This window comes from Meriones unguiculatus, chromosome 17 (assembly GCF_030254825.1).
Source record: "Meriones unguiculatus strain TT.TT164.6M chromosome 17, Bangor_MerUng_6.1, whole genome shotgun sequence".
NCBI classification, from domain to species: Eukaryota; Metazoa; Chordata; class Mammalia; order Rodentia; family Muridae; genus Meriones; species Meriones unguiculatus.
The window spans coordinates 78108440-78133328 of NC_083364.1; the positions used below are offsets into that span (position 1 = coordinate 78108440).

The 24889-nt window shown below is 41.7% G+C and overlaps 1 protein-coding gene across 5 annotated transcripts in view; it reads right to left on the minus strand.

Moving 5' to 3' along the window:
- Positions 1-21334, minus strand: part of Nrip1 (nuclear receptor interacting protein 1) — an 85713-nt gene extending 64379 nt beyond the window's left edge. For 3 of the 5 annotated variants that reach the window (XM_021650040.2, XM_021650038.2, XM_060370664.1), the window contains exons 1-2: positions 20990-21334; positions 23-100 (exon numbers count right to left, since the gene is read on the minus strand). The gene's annotated coding sequence lies outside the window, so the exon portion shown is untranslated. The remainder of the gene's footprint in view (positions 1-22; positions 101-20989) is intronic. The other 2 variants (XM_060370665.1, XM_021650039.2) reach the window with 1 other exon arrangement.
- Between the last annotated feature and the right edge of the window lie 3555 nt (positions 21335-24889).

Here is a 24889-nt window from a genome sequence, read left to right on the forward strand (position 1 = left end):
GCAACGAGATAAATTACAATACCTTTGAATGTGTTTCTCCAAAATGTTAAAATAATGGGTCCTGAGAACAACTCTGCAACAGCTCTCAATCCACGCACTTCTGAAAGAAAGAGAGAGATGTCTTACTTTGAGTGCAAACAATACTTTCAATAACGTTTGAAAATGGGGCGTTGACTATGGACTAAAATAAGCTAATTCAAAGAAGCAGCAAATAAATGTATTTTAAGAGATTCTCATGTGAGCATGCTTTCCTTGAGAGCAGCTCAAGAAAACTACCTATCCTAAAGAATTACTAGCAAAAAGACGCCTGTGTTTAGACTAATAGTAGACTGTCCCCTACACTCAAGGGTGAGCGACGCTAATGTTGAGGACAGAGAGGAATTTGGATCATGGGAGGATTTCTGGGAGAAAGCACATCGGAAGTATTTGGCATTCATCAGAGTTGGAAACACCTTGCTGCTTCGCACCCAGTAGGAAAAGAACATTAAACTCAGAATTAGAACCAGCTTCAATTCACAATGACACTGACAAGGAGAAAGATGCAGGTGGGCCCAGCTCAACTCAACACTGGACACCTGTCAAAGCAAGAACCGCACAACTGAGTCAGTCTCTCTCTCTCTCTTATACACACACACTCTTACACGTAGCTTGGATTTTGTGTTAGGCTCTATCCATAACTATCTTGGCGTGGGGGCAGCCCACCCCAATGGATACACTTGGCTGGTGGATGCATTTGGCCAGCAGAGACCTGGCCTTCACTCTGCAGGCTTTGGCTCTGTAAATGTTACACTGATCAATATCAGTGTAGTCAGGCAGTGACAGGGAAGGTATGAGAGACATACCCTGATCTTCCCCTGGACTCACACAGAATTTACACCGTTGCCCTCTTTAGGATTTAAACTATAGCTTATGATGTTTTACAGGATCACAGCTTTACTTAAAAAAAAAAAAATCCAAAAGCCGGAATACCAACCTACCAAAATGAAGTATTTAGTTCATCTTCATTTTATTCAGTCCCCTTATACATACACCAAATTTCTTGGTGTGGTCTTCCCCCATGGTAGCCAAGCAGGCTCACAAAACTACGTCTCTGGGTTTCATTGTCTGTATCAAGTTATTGTTATTCTCATTGTGACTGGGGGTCATTCATTTTTCTTTGATTTGCCCCAAGAATATGCATGCTGCAGAAGCATCTAGCTGACTCTCAGTAAATAGCTGTTAAATAAACATGAGCCTTAAATCCTGAATCAATTAATACAATGTACTTTAAAATATCACATGAGGGAAGGGAATGGTACTTATTTTTCATTGTTTTATAACCACACATTCACACTCACTTGCAGTACTTTTTTTCGGTACAACCTCCAGTGTCTACAGTAGTGCTCTCTCTACCGCAGACAATTGGTCTTGCCATGTGGTGAGACTCTCATTCCTACAGTCTGAAAGTCCTGTGCCACCTGCTTGGCATATCACAAGCCCTCTAAGGACATACACTAGCAAGCCCAGAGCTACCTCCCATAAACAGCCGCGATGTCAGCCTATATGCGCTGGTCATCACACATAGAATTCTAACTCTGAGTATGATGTTCCAAGGTTTTAAAAGTAGACAAAAGGCAGTTCCTTAAATGTGTTTACTACTAGGGAGAAATAAACAATCAAGCAATAAAAACAAAGCGACAAAAACCCGAAGAAGTCATCCAGGTAATTAGAGGGGAAAAAAAATTATGATTTTTCTATTATGACACTAGTTTTTCATCAGCTAAATAAAAACATCACCATATCATTTTATGTAATAAAATTCAACCTTATTCTGACCTTCCTCATAAGGCAAACAAACCTCTCCACCCAGTAAGCTTCCATCTGAACTATGTAAGATGATAAGCAATACCTTAATTGCATTCATTTACATGACTTTGAAACTATTCTGGGCTGAAGTCATGACTGCAAGGTCACAGAATACAAAAAGTAGAATGTATGCAATTCACCTAGGAGAAATTATCCACTTCGAACTGTGTGGAAGCAAGTGCCTTCTCTATCCTGCATTAGGAAACATCAAATGCTGTCTGCAATCAACAGGTACACACATCTGTGCACACACACACATATTCACCAGTTTTATAAACACATATAAAACATAAGAATATGTTTGAATAAGTCAGTCACATACAATGGTTCTCTTATTAAAATTCATCAGCCTAAACTGAGGCAAAGAATAATTTTAAATATTTTTACAAAAACACATAATAGAACTATTATTTTCTACCAATGCACAAAGATGTCTGGAAACTATAAATAATCTATTTGTAAAAGCTATATTTTTTTGAAAAATGATTATAAGCAAAGGAATGTATATTAAAATACTAACTCTTTAATACATATATAATATATGTAAAACATCCTTTGTTTATAATTACTTTCCAAATGGACATATTTACAATACAACTCCCTTACCTAAGGTTCAAGAAACATTATAGAAGAAGGGAGCAGAAAGATTATAAAAGCCAGGACAGGAAGTCAGCAGTGAGATTGTATTTGCTCAAAATGACAGAGAAGCTTATCCATGAATTCTCAACAACATGGCTGCCTAAAATAAGATCTAATCAATGACAACACCAAAAACATGCTAATATAGAGCAAGGGATGGGGTGGCTCTTACAGGGCCCTAACCATAGACAAAGAACTACAGATAACTAAGAAATGCTAAGGGCAGGATAAATAGTTTTCCCCAGAAAGGAGCCTCCTAATTGGTTATTCAATAGCAAGTGATCATATACATACAAGAACAGCAAAGGGACTCAGCGTGTTGTGTGTGTGTGTGTGTGTGTGTGTGTGTGTTTGCATTTATCTACACATTTATTGATAACAACTAAAGAAAAAGAGGCCACCAATTTGAATGTGGGGGTTACATGGGAGGGGTCGGGAAATGAGGGGGAATTGACTGTGTTTTAATTAAGCTGTGTTTTAAAAATAGCTGTGTTTTAATTAAGATTTTCTTTTCTCTTTAATAAGGGATCTATGGGGCTGGAGAGATGGCCCAGTGGTTAAGAGCACTGACTGCTCTTCCAGAGGACCTGGGTTCAATTCCCAGAACCCACATGACAGCTCACACCTGTCTGTAACTCCAAGTTCAGGCATCCTCACACAGATATAAATGCAAGCAAAACACCAGTGCACATAAAACAAATAAATAAATACTTTTTTTTAAAAAAGGCTCTAGAGTCTAGAACAGTAGCTTACTGGTGGAGTGCTTGCAGAGCATGCACAAGAGCTTTCCATCCCCAAAGTAAGAAAGAGCCATGAGTTTCTGTTTCGTTTTTAAATAAGTGGAACAAGCATATGTTCCCCTGACTGACTAGAGGGCCATACTTCCAATATCTCAAGTCCAATAACAGCACTTTAATAGAAGAAAGGAAATACCACAGGTTGAAAGAAATCCACTCTTGTAAGTGATAGGGCACATGCTGTACTCTTCAAAATCCCAGAACATATCAAGACATACCAAAACAACAACCTTATAACATAGTTTCTCAACCGTAACAAAATGCAACTCTAAAGGAATTGGATATCACAACACTTGGATTCACCCCCCCAAAAAAGGGGGAAACTATAAAGATGGGCTGAAAGATACTTAAAATTTTATACATATAACACATACATATATGTTATGTTGTGTTGTGTTATGTTGTGTTGTGTTGTGTTATGTTATGTTATGTTATGTTATGTTATGTTATGTTATGTTATGTTATGTTATGTTTATATATGCACATCAACATAAAGCATCAAGCATTTGTTTGGGGTTTAATACAATATCCCAGGAAATTCTCTCAAGATGCTTCTCTCTGCTAAACTTAGGAAATCTCCTCTATTTAATTTATTAACAAAACACCTTCTTTTATACTACCCAAGCCAAACTTTTGTAATTTAAAAATGATCTGGCCCATTTCATCAGATGCTTCTCTACAAAGAACATGGGGTGAATGCATACTTACCATGCCATGTCTAAATACACTGCAATATCGTGAGATCACAGTTAATTTTTTACCTTTCTGGGCGCTCATGCCTGTGGTGGCCAGAGGCGGATGTGGGGTGTCTCCCTGTGTCACTCAGCACTGTGTACTTTGAGACAGTCTCTTCCTGAGAGTAGAGCTCTCCAACGCAGCAGCTCTAGCTGGTGACAGACCACCAGGGATGCTGTCTTCGCATCCTAACTGTTAAGGCTGCAGGCTCTGCGGACCTAACGCCAAGTCCTTATGCTCACACAGCAAGAGCCTCACTGACTGAGCCTTCTCCCTACCCTCGCTGTAGCCTTTTAGAGTAATAAATTAAAAAGCTTCATTTATATCTATAAATTAATTCACTTTGGATGAGCTTAGTTTTGAAATACAATTGAAGGTCAATTTTTAGCCTTATAAGAGGAAATTATTGCTCATCTCTCTCTCTCTCTCTCTATATATATATATATGTATATATGTATATATATCGAAAGATTGTTTTGTTCATTTGAGCTAACACCTCCAGTGGAATATCAGCCTTCTGATGGAAAGGGCATGTGTTTCTCTGCACACTGCTCACGTCCCATCTCATGAGACAGTGATTTAAGCCCCTCAGCACATCAATTATGATGAGACTATCCTAAGTTCTAAAACAACCACAGAAAGTCAGGATTTTTCCATTCTTTGGATGTTAGAAGATGTAGATGCCAAATTTTATAATGACAAATTAACCATCATTTATTGTTAAATATTGCTATAATGTTGAACTGAGAGCCATCTATATTAACAGGATCACATAGCCTTCAGAAAAAAAAATCACACAGAATGAACAATAACATGAGAACAAACTGATGTCTTGATATTGGATCATATTTGGAAACGTAATATTAAGTATGCATTCATCCTTGTGTTCTCTGTGGTAAAGCCTCAGTTGAAGTGGGCTATGCCTATAACACAGTTAAAATAAAGTGCTAGCCCTTCTCTGACAGACAGAAGGTGAACAAGTCCAGATTCTGAATCTTATTCGTAGATGACGATAACAAACCCCACCCATAAAGCTTACACATTTCACTTTTCATTTTCTGTATATAATAATGTTTCAACGTCTTAATGATCTTTTATCTTAAAGGCTGCTCCACTGGAGCAGCAAAGTGCTCAATCTGAGCACGCCTCTGTTATGAACAGAGAAATCAAGATCACGCCCTCTCCACTTGGTCCCACAATCTAGGAGGCAATATTTTTCTGCTTTCTTCACACACTGAAACAAAGGAAGCCTACTCCTGTATATCAGTTATACATCTATGTCTAATTCAAAGCTACTATGTGATACCAGCTATTATGTTGATACATATATAAGAAGATGTAGCTCGTTAGTATCTAACCATTGTTTACTAAAACTATCTAGTCCTGTACTTGGTTACCTTGCCTCACTCTGCATTGCTTGTCCTGGGGAAACTCAATAAAGGCCAAAGCCCAGGCTCCTTCCTAGCCCCTCCTTGGCAACACTGGTGCTTTCCATGAGCTGACATGTTATGGGAGATACTGAGCACAATAACTTCATTTTCCAGAGCCTCTTTCCTTACTGTACTTTCCTATCGAGGAACGGTATGTGTCCATGCTTGCGTGGAGTCCTAGTATTTTTTTTCCCTTTCCTCCTCACCTTGTAAAATACATAAAATGAAATAGAGATAGACTATCCATCTGCTTGCGAAAGAGGTGCCTAAATAAAGATGCCTATCAATCCCATAAGCAAAAGGAAATCCTGGGTTCACAATGCCACTCAGGTAACACAAAAAGAACAGTATGACACAAACTGAAAAGGTGAGGTCAGAAGCACTCCAGACAATTAAACATCTGCTGCAGGATATGTGAAATCATAATTTCATCTAGGAAATACTGTCCCTTCCTACCTCACCTGCTTACCCACCCGCTTTGCATTCAACGCCATAAACAGCAGTTATCCTCCATTATAAAACATTTGACGGTTAAAACAATGAGCCAACCAAGAAAGTACAATATTCCATAACTGACATTTACAGCATGGGCCTTGGACTTCTAATCTTTCCCAGACGGGCACACAAATCAATCCATCAGCTCATAAAGGTGTGCTTTTTTAACCTCTAAATCAGATGGGATTGGCCAGAAGTATCTGGCATGTCAAACTGCTAATCACCACTGCCCTTTGCTTAAGTTGAGGCATGGCTGCGCTGTAACCGACATTAGTCTGTGGGAAACCCATTTAACTGTCACACACCCCTGCCACTCCTGCTCTCCCTTAATTAAGCCTAATGCCTTATGCTTTGACCTTTCGTTCCAGCCTATTAACCCTATCCAGTACAAGTTCAATTATGTTAAGCTAAAAACTTTGCTGTAAAACATTAAATGCCAAGCTCGAAAATTCAGAAGGGCTATCATCCTAACATTAGGTTCCGTCATCCAAACTTTAGGTTCTGTGCACCTTGATACACAAGCATTAAAAAAATAAAAAAAACAAGCTCCCTTCTGAAGTCACGCTCACTTTTAGAGCTGAGAAGAACCACATTATCATCCTCGCCCAACCTCCTTACTTTATAAAAGGAACAGCCAGAAAACATTGAATGACTCACCCATTTCAGAGCTTTGCCCAAGCTATCAAACACCAGTGTCTATGATGAGCAGCTAAGCTACCACACACAGCATTAACATACAAGTTTACTTTTCAATATCCTATAGGATTTTCTTTATATATATATATATATAAAGATATATATATATCTTTGGTTTATTTTTGTTTTTGTTTTGTTTTTGCTTTTGTTTCTTTTGAGGCAGGGTTTCTCTGTGTAGCTATCCTGAACTTGCTTTGTAAACCAGGCTGGCCTCCAAGTCACAGAGATCCACCTGCTTCTGCCACCCAAGGGCTGGGATTAAAGGCATGTACCGCCACCACTGGGCTTCAGTATAGTTCAGAAGTGATTTTTCCTTTCTCCTCTAAGACTTCTCCTGTGCTTACTGCCTTTTCCCTTTCAGAACTTGTAACACCACGGTCAACAAGGGCTGTCAAGTGCTGCACCACCCCCAAGGCAATATAATATTCAAAGGTAATTTTTCTTTGATGTTTCATTGACAAATTCAGTTAAGCCAATAGCTTGAGCTACAGGACACAGCTTCCCAAGACAAAACTACAGCTCACATATATTTCTGAATAGACCTTTCTTTACATATGTAAATATGGATTTTTTTTTTGTTCAGTTACAAGAATTACAAAAATAAGAACAAAAAAAAAGAAAAAGAAAATGTTAAAGCTTCACAGTAATCTCAAGCTGTCCTATACTAAACAATACTAAAAACTGCATGGTACTGGCATAGAAACCAACTGGTGGATCAATGGAATCAAATAGAAGACCCTGAAATAAATCTACACACTTATGGACACCTGATTTTTGACAAAGATACCAAAACCATTTAATGGAAAAAAGACAGGATCTTCTTCAACAAATGGTGCTGGTCTAACTGGATGTCTACATGTAGAAAAATGCAAATAGATCCATATTTATCACCCTGCACAAAACTAAAGTCCAAGTGGATCAAAGACCTCAATATAAAACACACTAAATCTGATAGAAGAAAAACTGGGGAAGAGCCTTGAACTCATTGGCACAGGAGACAACTTCCTAAAGAGAACACCAACAGCATAGGCTCTAAGAACGACAATCAATAAATGGGACTTTATGAAATTGAAAAGCTTCTGTAAAGCAAAGGACACTGTTGTCAGAACAAAACGACTGCCTACAGATTGGGAAAGGATCTTCACCAACCCTATATATGACAGAGGGCTAATATCCAGTATATATAAAGAACTAAAGAAGTTAAAGAACAACATATCAAATAATCCAATTAAAAAATGGGGTACAGAGCGAAACAGAGAATTCTCAACAGAGGAATATCGAATGGCCAAAAAACACTTAAAGAAATGCTCAACATCCTTAGTCATCAGGGCTCTCCTCTTAGCCAACTCCAACCAAGTACCATGCATGGAGATAACCTAGAACCCCTGCACAGATGGGCCCATGGCAATTTAGTGTCCAAGTGGGTTCCATAGTAATGGGAACAGGGACTGCTTCTGACATGAACTGATTGGTCTGCTCTTTGATCACCTCCCCCTGAGGTGGGAGCAACCTTACCAGGCCACAGAGGAAGACAATGCAGCCACTCCTGATGAGACCTGATAGACTAGGATCAGAAGGAAGAAAAAGAAACCCTCCTGTACCAGTGGACTTGGGAAGGGGCATGTGTGGAGAAGGGGAAGGGAGAGTGGGAATGGGAGGGGAAGAGGGAGGGGGCCATGAGGGGATACAAAGTGAATAAAGTGTTAATTAATAAAAATTAAAAAAAAAAAGCTTCACAGTAAAATAAAATCAAATGAAAACCAAACTGGCATGCCCATTTTATCACATAGTATGTAATCTTTGCTATTTATTCTCTTTCCATATACTTCTCATCACTACAAAAGGAAAAATAAAATAAAATAAAATAAAATAAAAACCTTATTGCTTTCACTGTAACATAATCAACTAAAACATAATCAATAACATAACATTTTAAATGTCCATAGCAACTAGGAGAAAATGCATATCAAGTTTAGCTTTGTTTAAAGCTGGAGAGATGACTCAGTGTTTTAGACATACCTACTGCTCCTGCAGAGGGCCCAAGCTCTGTTTCCAGCCCCACATCACCACCTGAGGTACCTCACAACCTGAGGTAACTCTAGCTCTGGCTCCAGGGGATCTGTCACCCTCTGACCTCCTCAGGTACCTTCATGCAGGGTGCATATAAACTCACACAGACACACGTGCGGAATCATGAATAAAAATAAATACAGCCTAACTTTAGCCAATCAAAGGGTTAAAAACAGGATGGATATTTATCATTTTGTTCATGTCACTGCCATATGGACCAAATTTTAAACTGATTTCTTATTAGGTAAACTTCTCAGCTACTTCCAATTCTGAGCTTCACAGGTGTCAGGTAACCTACCACTAAATGGAGCATGCGCATTTGCAAAAGTAGCATCATTTACACTGCACAAAGCAACTAATCATCCCGATATTAAGGGTGGGAATTGGAACAGTAAAATCAGTGCATGTGCTCATGTTATTAGAATATGCTCATGCCCTCATTAAAAAAATTCCTGGGCATTACTGGGAGGGATACACAAGAACGAATAAAATCTGGAGCTTGTGGATGAATAACTGGCCAAACTCAAGAAACACCGGACATTCCCTGCCTGGTGCAGGTGACCTTGTGTCCATTAAAAACTTTGTCTTTAGCTGATGAGACACCTCAGCAAGCCAGAGGACCTGAGGTATATCCCTAGATTCCAAGTAGTGGAAAAATTGCCACAAAAATTGTCATGTTGGCATGCATGTTTACGCACACACAAACACACACACGCACACACAAACAAATGCAATACAGTTTTTTTAAAACCTTGTCTTCACAAAACATGAACTGTGTTAAAATTGTTTTCAGAACATTTGTTAATGATCAAAGCTAATAACAATACAAGTTTCAATAATATGCACATGCCTAGATGTATATAATATAATATGTATGTTGCATATTACAATGTATATATTTATCATTTGAAACTAAATCTCCCAGCAGCTAGATATTTCTGAACTCCATTTCCACATAATTGTATTTTCTGCCTTCCAACAGCAATTGTTAATTATCAATCGACACAATGACATCATAACAGGATTCATGTCCAGGGGAGAGCAGAGCCATCTTTGGACGCTGCAAAAGGCTTCCTTCCTATGCTACCGCCATCCTACAATGTACCAGACTTTGCCTCATCAATCATTCTTGATACAGTAACTTTGTAAGGTTATTAAAAATCAACAATATCCAGGCATGGTGGACACTCATTTAATCCCTGTACTTGGCAGACAAAGCAGGCAAATCTCTGAGCTTGAGGCCAGCCTGGTGCACACAGGTAGTTCCGGGACAGTCAGGGCTACACAAGATAACCCTGCCTCCAAACCAAAACCAACCAAACAAAAAAGAAAAAATAACTCTAAGCAAGTACTGTCCTACTGGCCACATTCCCACTGTCAAAGTGAAGTCTATACGTCAATTTCTTTTTTTTGCTTGAGACATCGTCTCTCTCTTTCTGTCCTCGTTCCCTCTCTGCCTCCCTTCCATCCTTTCTCCTTAGAACTCTGTAGACAAGGATGGCTTGAAATTCACAGAAATTCGGCCTGCTTTAGCCTTCCTTGCATCACCGCATCTGGCTATAGATAAAACTGTAAGGCCTGTGTTTTAAAGATGTGTGTCCATCTTCTTAAATAGACAAATGCACAGGATTAAACATCCCTAGCTGGTCAGTCCTTCTGGCTATTAGAAGTGAACTAAGAAAACTGTTTAAAAGGCTTAGAAATACTGTTTTACTTCCTTAAAAATAAATAGTGAAGAAAGAAACTAAATGTTTTCTACAGATTTTGCTAAACATATTTTCTAATCTAATTTGTATAATTTGAAGACACTTAGTATTTATTATAAAACAAATTCCCATTTCAAGCGTCAATTAATTATAATCTCACCAACAGTTATGTTCATTTTTCTCTCCTATAATTAATACAACTGAAAAGAAGATATATTTTAAGCATACAACATTATTCGTTTTAGAAGTGCTAATTTAAACAGACTGAAGAAATGCAGAACAGCTATGATTCGTAAGTTCTCCGTAACAATTAACAGTTGTCAGGAACAAAAGAGATTGGTACAGTTCTAGTCAATAAAGATTCCTGGACTGGACACTGTCCTCAGTCCTCTGTGGCAGGCTGAAGAGAACAAGCAGTCTATCCATGAACACTCTGCATGGAGTTTAAAGACTACTGCGAGGAACTATCAGCCAAGTGGGGCTGTGGGTAAGAGTGAGGGGCTTCAAGAAGCTTCTGAAGTCCCTTGCCCACTGTCACCATAAGCAAGAGTCTTCCAATTTGCCTTCCAAGGTGAGGCAGCCTGTCAGCTTGTGGCTTGTGTAAAGGGCTATAGTTAGGTTTGCTGCCTTCCTGTCTACTGGGCATGCAGACTAAAGTAGACTTGGTTCAAAGCACATAAAACCACAGGTTTGTGCTCTCAATTGACTAAAAAGACCCCAAGCAACCTCTTTGATAGTTTTAGAATACTGGTCATCAGTAAAGCAAGCTGGCTGAGAGAACTCTGCTCATACCAGGCAGCTAAGGGTGATTGGTCCTGTTAAGTCTTCAAATAGGAAGCTCCTCTGTGGCTTTCTTAAATTATCTACTTATTATTTTAGGTTAGCATATAATTACATCATTTCTTCCTTCCCTTTCTTGCTAAAACTCCTTCCATGTATCCTGACTTGCTCTCTTTAAAGCCTCTTTTCCCCTTAATTGTTGTTAAGTGTGTGTGTGTGTGTTCCTAAATACATAAATACAGCCTGCTGAGTCCATATAACATTACTTGCATGTACATTTTCAGGGCTGACTATTTGGTATTGGATAATTAATGGGAATTAACGGGTGTGCTCTTCCCTGGGGAAGACTATTTCTTCAACTCTCAGCATTTCTTAGTTGCCTGTAGTTCCTTGTCTAGGGCAACCTACAACCAGATAAATGCCTAAATACATCCTAGTTTGTCTTTATAACTACGTTAGAGTCCCGACATCCCATCAAGAAAACGTCTCTTTGTAACAACAGAGCGAGATCATCACAGAAAACGACAACTGATCAAAATCCAGATTCCTGCACCCAAGGCTCAGGGATCACTTCGGAGGATGGGCTAGACAGACTGTAAGAGCCAGACACTCCAGGAGTTTGCTGTGAGATTGTGTCTCCCAGACAAGTCAGAGAAGCTACCCCCTGAAATCGCACCAACAGGAGTACCTTAAAAAAGACTTGAAAACGGTGATGTCATGCTAATGTGGAAGGGAAAAAGCTCAGAAAACCTCAACCCTGTCGCGATTTAAAGAGAACTGAAAATGTATGAAGACAGAAAACAAAGTGTCCGCAGGAGCACGCACATACCTGTGCCACAGAATGGCCTAGAAATTATATTCAAGTCATAGGACTACAAAAAGAATCCTAACTATGAAAAGAATCCAAGGCTACTCTGAAGAGCACAAGCAAATTAAGTGCCAAGGCCACAGAGATGTGGCTGCCCTCCACTCTCCCCTTATTACCCAGCCCTGGGTACGAAGTACTGATCTCTCCTTGGCCTTAACTTTCACTTTGCTGCTGTACCCACTGCCAAAGTTGGACTCTGCCACACCTGCTACTTCATTTCTCATGCCCTAGTCTCTCTGTCCTCCCTGAACTGCACCAAGAAACCAAAACCAGAAACAGAAGAGTTCCAGATAAATCAAGACATGACTTCTCAGCCTAGGTCTTTCTAACTGCCATCTAGATAATTCTTATTGTTAACTTGACTTCTTACAGGCCCAGTTCCTCCTCTGGGGGATTTTGAAGTTAATGATGACACACACACACAAATACTAAAGGATTTAGTAAACAGCAGCCTAGTTGTATGGAATGGATCCCTGGAGATAGGTAGATGAGAAATTCCAAAGTTAAAGGAAGCAATACTAAACAGAAAGGATTAGGATGGAGGGAAAAAAACAACAAAAACCATGCCTAAATACCAGGCGTACTGGAGTGCTTGTACTAAAGAGGAAGCAGAGCGAGGTCCTTTTCACCCATATAGATGCTTAACTTCACCCATCGATAGCGTTCTGTATTATTTCAACTTATAAAGATTGAAAACTCAGTACTGATTCACATGGTGGGGAGGGGATCCTCAGCCCCAGAGCTATGCATGGCTATGCCTCAACAATACAGAACATGCACACACCAAGAAAGCACCAGATGGTAAATGCCCAACCCTTATGTTTGTTATCACGCATCCTGTTTCAATTAATTCAGTAAAGGCACAGGAGGGTTAGAGAAATAATACCAATACATAATCTTCAAGGGAAAATTTTTCCTCCCCAGATTGTTCTCTTTCCTAATTCCTCTCATTTCTTATTTAGCCAGAATAAAATATCTATTCTCTTAATAAAAGATAGAAGCAAAGCATTCTTTTGCAGCTTTTATGGAAACCCTTTGTTGCCTAACATTTATTTAGCAATTCACACTAAAAACTATTATGCATATTCACTTTATGTCTCCTATGGCTCCAATATAGTTTCAACTTGTACCTTTCAGTACAGCTAGAGTGGTTTGGGGTTCAAAATTTTATAAATTTTAAATGAGTCAAGTTAAAAAAAAAAAAAGTGGAGAGGTACATAACTCCATTTCTCATGGCCTCACCAGTAAAAGCCCAGGACAGGTGTAGCTAAAAATGCACTCTGTGCCATAAGCCTCCTAACTCAAAAGGCTCCCTCCTCACCAAGGTCTACTCCCCAATTGGAGCCAACTGTTCCTTATCTCTCTCCTTCCAATAAACTCACAAACGCATTATCCATTTCCTGTTTGGAGCACATTAACATGTCACAGTCTTTAACAAAAATACTGTGGGGGAAGAAAGGTAGTAAAAAAAAAATCATATTAAGCATAGCCAAGAGTGGCAATTTTTCAACCAAGAAGCCTAAGGTACCTTTGCCACAGCAGCTCCCTGAAGTGGACAAACACAGTTAGCCTTGGGAACACCAGGATTAAGATCATGACAAGCTATTTTAATGAATTATATCAGGAAACACAGCGGCATTCACCGCCTTGAAGAACACTGCAATAATTCCGTGGTACACATGTCGCTGGCGGAAGAGTGGCCAGCTGCCCCTCGGGACTAAGTTTCCCTGGGGTTTAAGGTAGGTAGCTGAGGAAACCATAGAAGAGAGGCCTTCCCAGAGAAATCTGGCTGTGAGCATCAGGCTGGGAGGCTTGTCCTTGCAGCCTGGGGTTTGTGACTATCAGGTAGGAGAGCAAGGCTTCCTAAAGGCTTCCTGGAAGTCAGGGGGCAGCTAGATTCCTTTTCCAAAAACAGCACATTCTCGTGGAAAATGAAATTAGCTATGTGACCTCAGGCAAGTGACTCTGGAAACTCACGCACTGGGTTTCTGTCTCTATAAACTAGAGGAAATAATAGCTATATGTCTCTGGGGAGTTGTAAGGATTAAAAGTGAAACACTCGTGTAAATTGGCCAGAGCGGTATGGTTACCTCCTCAGAATGAGTTCCTTCACTTCCTTTCCCTGCTCCTGCTCCTCCTTCTGGGGGCTGAGAGAGGGTAAAGCAGCAAAATGCAAGAAGCAGTGCAACCTCTGCGCATGCCCAGCTTTCATTCAATCATCTCTACTCCTTCTAAAGCCACCAGTTTGAAATCATGAACGCCAATCCGTCCTGACATACAGCAGCGGAACCTCAGGATTGAAAATCACATCTGACCTCTCATGCTACGGATGTTGTTGCCCAGGGAGACAAAAGGACTTCCCTTTTACCAGAATCTTAGACTGATTCGGTAGAAGACTCTACACTAGAACCTGAAATGCAGAGTGAAAAAAACAGAAGTACCATTTTTAATGTACTTGTGCAAAATAAAATAAAAAAAAATTCAAACCCTATCCTGCAGGACCCTTTGTGTAAACGATGCTTCTGGTGAAACAATGCAAAGGTGATTGATTCATTTGGAGTTTTCTCATGTTTCCTTCTGCCCCTCCATCGTTAATTTGCTTACTTTCCAGTGTATAAATCAACCTCTCCATTCTTAAGATGCTAAAAACTCAAAATTCAGGAATTAAAAACTCAAACTTCGCTTTCCCAAACCACTTATCAGGCACTCCTTAAATATATCATCTGTTGGGCTGCAGATGAGATGTATGTCAGTGGTGGAGCACATACATCTGTAGCATGCACAAGGCCCTGGGTTCAGTCCTCAACACACACACCCATCTCTCTCCATTTCTGGAGAGACTCCTCAAGAAGACCCATTATATGCAGAACTTCCAAATCTCAAATTTTGATCCTAACAGTCCGTGCTAGGTTACAGCTCACATTGAAAACCATATTCTATTATTATTCTCACTTTAAGCTTATATCTAAGCTTAATTCCCCAACCTCACTATTGTAATGCTGAATTAGCATCTGACATTTTTAATGAAGTGATATTTAACATGGTCACGTGCTATGTCTAGGCAAATTCAACACTTAAAAGGTCATAACCACAAGCAGCCAGTTTAACCACTACGTGTAACTATATTAGAGTTACTATAAGCTTTTCTCCTAACTTTATTCTAAAGCGAATCCCTGCAACAGGTACTTTGTACCTTCACAGAGCTGGTAAAGCACATGAAGCAAAATATTCAAAGCAAACTAACAGCACAAGCTCCAAACTCCTTAGCTCCGAGCTTCCCTCAGCCTTTACAGCAGACGGAAGTTGCAGGCTGTGAAAGGAGTAACCCTGCCTGTCACTAAAGGGGCTTTCTTCATTAGAAGTCCAAATATGAGAGACGCCCTTCCACTAAAGCTCTCAGTAAACACCAGCATGAGGCTGTGGGAGTCCTCCCTGTCCCGGTGGGAAACTAAGGCCAAGCACTTCAGTACCTAGCAGGTTTCTAATCCAATGTTTGTTGAAACTCTGAGCTAGTCACACAGATGTGAGTCATACAAAGGATATTTTCCTTTCACCCTTAAAGGTATTTTAACAACAAAGGGTCAGTTTTAACTTAGAGCTTATCATTCCTAATCGTAGAAAGTGAAAAATCTGAGGGGAGAGTGAACATGACAGGTAGAGACTGCAAATACAACTATTCACTTCATCAGATGCTAATGCTATTTCCAAGTCTCTCAACAAAATCCTAGGTTTATCCTAGTCCTCTTAGTTGAAAGTCAAAAGAAGAGGGAAGGAAGGAAGGGAGAAAGAGATGATCAACAAGGTATGTTACAGTTACCTGTCCAGCCTTTACTTCAATGTATCCTGCCGCCCTGCCTGGCATTATTTCAACCCAAACAAACAAACAAACAAACAAATCAACCATAACTTCTAATTATCCACCTGATTATCTTCAAGAATAACTTATCTTAAAAACTAATACAACATTAAATTATTTTAGCCTACTAATGCAAATAGTATGTTTTTCTTGAGAACCCAAGTGGCTTTCTTTCTTGCAATTTGGGTTGCCAGCCTTCTAAATTGCTCAGATGTGCTTCTCTCTATAGCACCCCTTGAGTTCTAGGATAAACAGTTATTCCTAGCATGAATCAAAATCCTAATATAATTGTAAAATGATCACAGTTTTTAAAAGTTCACGTCTAGTCTCCACTGTATGAACCTAAAGAAAATTGTCTCGTTCAAGGCATATTGATGATCAATAACACAAGTTTTATAATGCTTTATTTGACATGTCTGCTAGGAAGTGTGAGGATCAATTAAAATGTCAAGACTCATAAAGCAGAATATACAGTAACAGCTACCAAAAAAATGGCATAACTTTCTAGTAGTCTATATACTGGTTTTCATCATAAAAAAATTATTTTTGTACCCACAGAAAAACAAAACTTTTGTGAAATAAACTCCAATCTACCTTATAGAATTTCTGCATGTTTGAAATACAAATTGAACATTAAATGTTAGTGATGAAAAAGGAAAATACAAATGATGGGGTAACCACGTAAACAGTTTGTAAGGAAGGCCTGATGAGATTTCTGGTGTTTTTGCTTTCCATTCCTCCCTTGGATGATAATATACTTAAACAATGAGTTCTTCCTGTAGCCAGTTACACCAAGCCATCTCCACCATAAGATTCTGTTAAAAGACCTCCATGTCACTTCCCCAAATCAGTACTCAGTTGCCTATGTCCACAACAATACTTATAAAACTCCAAAAGAGCAGATTGTAAAAGGGGGAGATAATATTTATTTTCTTCCAAGTAAACTGTACCACCTGGTTCTATTCTGGTACCCAATTTTGACCTTCCACTTCCGATATACTTAAGGAACATTCAACAACTGAATATGAATCTGCACAAATGGAGAACTTGTCGTTTCATTCCCTCCAACATTCACTATTTATATGATACTGCTGGCCTCATAAAAGGGACTCCATTACCATCAGCAATTCATGTCCCCGCTTCTGCATCAGATGCGAACAGGAATGGGAAACAAGATCTCTCTCCTCCATTTACTTTTCATTCATTCCAACCTTTGCACGGATCCCAGCTCCACTCCACTGGCCTGCTTCATCCTTTGACATGCGTTGCTTCTACCTGCACAGGTCTCAGTCCATCTGATGTTAGGTTTCTGACTGTTGTTAGCTAAATACTACTGAATGAACATGTACATCCCTGGGGTTCCTGAAAAACTACAATTAGTTTAAGTCACAGACCCAACTTAAGTTTCCCTACCACATTCTGCTGAAAACATGGCCTAACTCTTCAACAGAAGTCAAGATATTTTTAATAAAAATATGTCTCCAGTTGGAAGATACAGGCACACAAAGTTTTGCTAAGAACAGCAAATGCTTTTTCCTAAGTCATTATCCCTGGAAGGGTAAATCATCATTTGAAACTACAAAGCCCATTCATGACTCTACAGTCACCTGAAATGAGAAGTGGAGAGCTACAGAATAAACTTCACAGACATAAAAGAAAGTTAACAAGTTAAAGAATGTTTCATGGAAGAAAGGAAAATGGCTAAAGTTAGGTAGTTTGCTTATTTTAGAGAGAGAGGGTGAAAGGGAAAGGAAGGTTAGGAGAGTTGGGGTACACAGAGAAACTAAGTGACTACTACTTTAAAACTGCATCAGGAAGCCGAAATTTTAAAAAATAAAAGGTACTTATCGCAGATTAAAATGAGCAATTTTTACTAATTAAAATTTAAACATCTTAAACATATTTTTAGCTGAATGATCTTTTAACTTCATATATCCAAGTGTTATCACTGTTCTGGAAGACATTAGCTGCTTACAATCTTCAGCTTACAAATTAAAAAAAAAAATTCTAACACCTTTAGTTTCATAGATCCTAAGCCACCCTGATTTAAAAGGATCTCCATGCCATGATTTTCCAGTACTGGATGGTGATGAAATATGTGCAATTAATAATAACCTCCTTTTCTCTCAGCTGTCTAGAGAGCCAAGGATGGCACATCTACCCTGATCTCCCTATGTGTTCCATTAGATTGACATATTTTGCCTCATCTGTCACCTTCTATAAAACTCTGCTTTCAGATATGAGTTAATTCATTTTTAGTTGTCCTCAATGTTCTAAAATAGTGATGCCTGACAGAATTAATACAGTGCTCTAGTTCTCTCTGTTCAACTGCTATTTAATTAAAGATCTTGGAGGCCATCTTTCAGGCTACACGTTTTAAGAAGGAACAGTACTTCCTCCTTGGACAATGCGATAAGCCACATGGCAGAGGCTGCCTCCCTACGGTCTTCCCTTTAACAGACTGCTTTACTGCATACACACCACTCCAGGACAGACGACCACTTTGTTTCACACTGACTGTATCCTCAAATACCTGAACCCAGGTTCAATACTGCCTACATTCCCTCCAACCTTTCCAACGTCCAAAATTTTTGTAGTGGCCACACACCTCCCTCTATATTTTTCACCATTGCTTTTGTTTCCCCTGAACCCCAAAAGCACTGAGAACACTTATTTTGCAATATTTCTAGGATCCCTAGTAACACGGAAAATCTTTAAGCAGTCACAGCCACCTTGGAGCACAAGCTAAAAAGGCTGTCTTAAAATTGTTTTGTGTTGTTTTGTGTTTTTTTTTTTTTTTTTGAGTTAATATCTTTTGGACACTAGCCCACGTGAGTTGATATGTCATAATTTTCAATTCCGAAGGTGGCATGGATAATTTAAATTGGCACTTGCTGTTTATTACTTAAATAATTGTTCTCCTGGACGGCCTTTGGAGAGCCTGAACTTCTTAATCATGTTTTGACTGTACAGCAACCATAAGGGACATGTCAACGTAAGCAGACTCCAAGAGCAATAAACTAACAAGCAGACTCTAGGTGGTGGTATAGGTTATTTTTTTATCACAATGTTTTGCTCTTAAAACTGGAGGATCAGGGGAGCCCTGGCCTCATCCACAAACACTTCTCCATTGCTAACTCATGTTATTTCCAGGTATCTCAGTCAGAAAAACTCCAGTTCTACAAAGTTTAACACAGATAACTGACCTGAAGCCTTCTTATAGGCATTAAACCTCATTTTCAACTAACTCAAAGGCACTTCACAGAACTCATTTGTATAGAAGCAGCACCGAACCGTCCTCCTCACTTACTTTTTAAATGCATTTTCCTCACACTCCTTGTACCTGAAAGGCTAAGTCTGGAAAGGAGTCTCCCCACTAGAGTATAAAACAGGCTGGAGGAGGTCCCCAGTTCACAGGTAGCGCCTGCTGGATTACTGACTCTCCTTCTTTGTCCATAGGAACTAAGTCCTATACAGAAAGTTCCTATTGGTGTTGAATCAGGCTCCCTGAGCCAATTAAACCCTATGGAGATTACCAAACTGCTGGGCAAAACCTTGGAATGTGGAAGGACATTTCAACATACCCCAGGCAGGAGCCATGCCCATGAAGCACCGTTTGTTTAAAAAGTCGACTTATTTCACTGTCTCTTAGACAAAGGTGGCAAACTGATGATTAAACACTAAATAACAGCATCTGGAAGATGCCGCCCACTTGCAAAACCTATGATTGACTAATAAGCAGTTTCAATGTAATTCATAACTTTAAAGGGTGAATTACTGAAGCCCCTTGCTTTACAAAACTCAAGAAATACAAAGACTAGACATCATTTATGCATATATTTGTATACACAGTCACGGACAGACAGACATGCCAATCTTGTTTTACTTGCAGACAGTCTATTTCTCTGAAAACACAGTTTTCCTTCAGTGCCACAATCACACTAGCAGACAAACTCCAGCCTGGTACCACAAAAGAAAAAAAAGAAAAAAGAAAAGAAAAAAGAAAAAAAAAGAGTTAAAAGTTCTTGCACCTAAGAACGTTGGGACTTTCCCCCAACTAAACTTACCCATTGATTTAAAAAATGGGGGAAAAAAGTATTTTAAAGTAAAACTACCTAACATTCCGTTCTTCGTTTACGACCGCCAGAATCCAATTAAATTACTGACATGACGGAAGGTAGAAACTCCTGGAATGCCTCAGAGATCAACATGTGTCAGCCTCAGCCTGTCCGCCTTCTACACACAGTGGATTCCTTTGTTCCTTCAGTCTGAATATCAACTCCTGATTAAAATTTGGAAACTACTTTGGAAAGGATGGGAGAGTCTGGGGGGTGTTTCCACGGAAGAGGGTTTCCCCAAACAACAATAGTAGTAAGGAAGGCAGTGGCATTAGCGAGAAGAGCGGTCTCCCAGGACTTCACCAGGCTCCACGCTAAAGGCGAACCCCTTTACCGATGCTGGGGAAACTAGCCAGAGGCCTCGGGTGCAAGGGGCCTCGCCCTCCACCGGCGGACGGGGAGCTCGTGTCCAGCAGGCCGGGCCTGGGGCTCAGCGCTGTCCCTTTCCCGAGTCACTTTTCCCTGCCGGGAATCGGCGAGCACCGCGCAAGGGAGGCACCGGGGAAAGGCGGGGAGCTGCGCGGGCGCCACCGCGGGCACCGCTGGGCGGCAGGACCGAGCGGCGCGGCAGCCGGCGCCGGGGGCTCGGGGCCAACGGGGGCAGCCGAGCGGGCTCGGCCGGGGGCCCCGCGACCCGGCCACCCGCGTGGGTCCCCGCGCTGGGCACCCGGGGCGGCTGCGCCCCTCGCGCCGGGGCTGGCACCGGCGAGCTGGCGGCTGGGAACTCTACAACTTGGCAGCCGCGCCGGCCGGCCGGCCCCCGCGAGTTCCCGGGGAAGACCCGGAGCGGGGCGCGGCGGCGGGCTGTCCCCGGTCCCCGCGTCGCCGGCACCCCCCGCGGGCCTCCCCTGGCCTCCGCCGCCTCCACGGGGCCGCGCGCCCAGGCCGTGCCCGGGTGGCGCGGCGTCCGCTCCGCGAGCTCCGCGCGGAGCCCGGGCCGCGATCGCCACTCACCGAGGCCGCCGCGGCTCCCGGGCCGCCGATCCGCGTCGCTCCCTCCTTCCCGGGGCCGCCGTGCCCTGCGGCCGCGCGAGGCCACGGGCGGTGCGCGCGGGCTGGCTGGGGCCGGCTCGTCCTCCGCCTGCGCCGCGGTCGCCGTCGCCTCCCGAGTTCGGGGCTCTGCTGCAATGTCTGCGAGGCTGACTTTGAGCGCCTCGCTCGCCTCCCGCCCGCCGCAGCCGCGCTCCTCCCTCCGCCGCCGAGTTCGCGGCGGCCGGGTCCCTCCCCTCGCTGCTCCACGCCATTCAGCTCTTCAGCCAAGTTTCTTAACCCTTTTCTGCCCCTCCCTCCCATTGTCACCCGGGCAGAGCGCGTACCCGGCGGCTCGCTGGGGCTGGGCAGCCCACCCGGCTCCTGCAGGCCTCCGCGCCGGCGCTCTGGGTGGGGGACCAGGGGCTGCGCGGCCTTGAAGACAGAGAGAGGACACCGTTTCACCCGGAGAGGAGGGGTGCTTTGCTCCGGGAGCCGGCACCCTGGCTTCCCGGCCCCGTCCAGCTAGCGGCCTGGACAGATTGCCCCTAGGGACCAGGCGATCGTCCGTGTCACCCAGGCCGGGGCGAGCGCCGGGGGCACCGCAGGGGAGTCGGGGCGTCCTAACCCTGCTCCGGGGTCCCCACCTAGAGGCTGGCACCTTAAGTGTCTCCCTCCCTCCCATTTCACCCCACAGCACGCGTTCTCTTGGCTCCCTTTTTACCCACCCTCAATTTCCACCTCCTTGGAGTCTGTGTCCTGCTTAAATTCCGGAAGCTACGGCTCTATAACTCTAGGTCGTTTTGACCCCGTGCCCAGCACCCAGTAGGACCCAGTAATCAATGTGGCATGATTCCAAGCGGAAAACTGGGAAGGAGACCTGAGGAGTGCACAGCTCAGCTCCCTAGACGACGCAGGACCCAAGAACCCGGTTTCTCCTCAGCTGCTTTGTCCCCAGCAGCGTCTGCCCGCCAACCTGCACCACCCCCAGAAAGGATCTGACCCGACAGGACTAGGAGATGGGCTGTCACTTCGCAGCTCTGCTGGCTTCAGAGTCACAGTACATAACAATTACATCACGAAGCCAGGGTGGCGGTGCAGCGAAACCTGGGTTTCCTGCAGCCTCGGGGCTAGCTGAACCCGCCTCTAAATCTGAGGGGGGCTAGCAGATTGGTGAAGCGAGAAAGTGGAGGGAGGAGAGAAAAATACGAAACCGCGATCTCTTCCTCTCCTTGGGTTTTCTGCTCTAAAATCTTATCCTCACCGCTCCCTTCACATCTTACTTGTGAAGCCTCCTTCTAACCCTCCCCCTACCCCAGATGTCACGTTTGGGTTTGACTCGAGTTATCTCGGCATGGAAAGATTACCAGCAGGAAAAGTGTGTCCGCGGTTACAGAACTTGTTTTTCTTTGACACAGAAACCGCTAAACTCGGTTCACCCTAAACTCTGAAGCGGTATGCTTCCGTTAAAATACTTACTGAACGAGACAGTTTTATGGATGAAGCTACCTACTCTCGTACATATGTTTTCAAATCCTTAAGAATTTCGGTAGCATTTGGAAACGAGAGTTATTGATGCACAGCAGAACCAAAAATTACCCAAGTGATCAAAGTGTATTCTTTACTGTTATGTAATAGCTCTGTAGCTATTTTTTCAGATTTTTCAAATGAGCAAGGTCTGGAGGATCTTCCCAATCTTGAAAGTGAAAGCAATTTTTCAAATTAATTCATAATAAAACAGTATCCCAGCACGGTTGTGAGGACGTTAGAAATATTTTGCTTAATAGTGATGGTGCATTTTAAGAATACTTATTGTCTCTCCTAGTGAGTCACCTATGCAATCTGTTGTCATCTAGTGTAGTGTAGATCTCGTGGAACAGCAGAGCGTTTGCATATGACACAGTTCAAAATCGGCTTAAAGCAAATTAGTAAAGGCAGCAGATCTTTGGGAATCATTTATCCTGGATTGACAAAAAGCAAATAATTGCAATTAAGTGACCAGCATAATTGGAACTTGGCTCTTTAGAAAAATATATTTAATATTATACAAAGATTTTCTATGTGCTATAAATGTGTCCTTTTCTTAAGCAGTTTATTGGGCATTGTTTGGCATGTTTATTGATAATTCAATGTCGGTTTCATTAAAGGTCACCATTCTGGGAGACTGTTGTGGACTCAGCAAATGCTTTCAGTTAACCATAGTGGTACTAACCTGTAATCCCAGTAACTGGGGAAGTTGGAGGGCCATCCAGGACTTTTTAGCAAGTTCGAGGACTAAGTTATAAAATGAGAGACCCAGTTTTGTAAAACTAAGATGGGAGAAACGAAAAGGGTTGAAGCACTGGAGTAGTATGTGTAAGCCAATGAGTTCAAGCACACACACTCATGCACACACGCAAAGAAAAATTGAGCTTGTATTCTATTTCAAGCTTCCTCTCTTTTGATTGGCCAGTTCTTCTCTGGAACAGACTAAGAATCCAGATAACCTGTCCCAATTACTGCAAAGCTAAACTACTTAATAGATTCCATGTAAGAGAATGAAGCTCCCAGCAAGGGGTAAGATACATGTACCACAGTGACAGACAGATATTTAAGCCGCTCAGATGTCACTCTGAAAACACATTATTCTCACTTTTTAACCAGGTCAAGACTTCCCAGCAAGCCAAGTCTTGCCCTGCTTGTCCAATAGCAGTGCTGAGACCAGGACCTCTATATGTTAGATGATGCACCAAAGCTCAATATAATAACTAAACTCCTAGACTCTTTTTGATAAGACATTCCTATTAAATTAATTGTGTACCTCATGTAGAATTCATTTCAAAGTACTATGCTAGTTTTGTGTTTATTCTTTCACACACACACACATATATATGTGTGTGTGTGTGAAAGAATAAATATATATATTTATTTATATAAATATATGTGTGTGTGTGAAAGAATGTGGTGGGCCAGTGAGATGGCTCAGGGATATTGCTCCTTGGAACACACTCCATAAAGTTTTCTCTGAACTTTAACCGTGTGCATGACACAGACATCCACACACAGAACACAATTGTTTTCTGCTCCAGAAATTGAACCTCATACACGCTAGCTGGTCAGAGTCTCTCCCATTGAGGTATGTCTCTTAGTGGTTATGAGCTAATTTTTAATTTTCAAAAAAATCAATATCTAAATTTCTAGGCTAAGAAGACCACCTAATGGATGCTGGGGTATATGTCTCTATAGTGATTTGCGTTTGGAAGCCAAGTCTCACAGGAAGCATGTGTAATGTGAAAATATGTCTTTCAGTTTATAAACCTAAACACATATGTATTATTAAAGAAAAAGTCTATCAGTCAGGGCTGGAGAGATGGCTCAGTGATTAAGAGCACTGAGTACTCTTCCAAAAGATCTGGGATCAATTCCTGCCACCCACATGGCAGTTCACAACTGTCTGTAACTCCGGGATCTGATGCCCTCACACAGACGTACATGTAGGCAAAACACCAGTGCACATAAAAAAATAAATAAGTATATTTTTAAAAGTTTTCTAGTCCTCTGGAATTCAGTATTTTAGTTTATTCTCCCATGCATATATACAGGTAGTCTGAGGAAAACAGATTTTGATGTGTTCTCTACATCTCTCAGGTCATGCATCCTTCTAGCCAGTTTTTGTAGATGGTCAGCTTGTCAGCATTCCCTTCTAGTATGAAAGCATATGGGCACAAGTCTAAGCCCCTCTCTTGCTCTCACCTGGCTTCCATCAACACTTAGCCCTGCGATTAGCAAACAGTAGGTGTTCTGTTGGTACTGGCCAGGTCACTGTTGTACCCTAGAGCACAGTGTTTGCTTCTAGCTGGGGTATAAATGTTAGGCCAAGGAACTCAGAAAACGTGTTACAGGGAA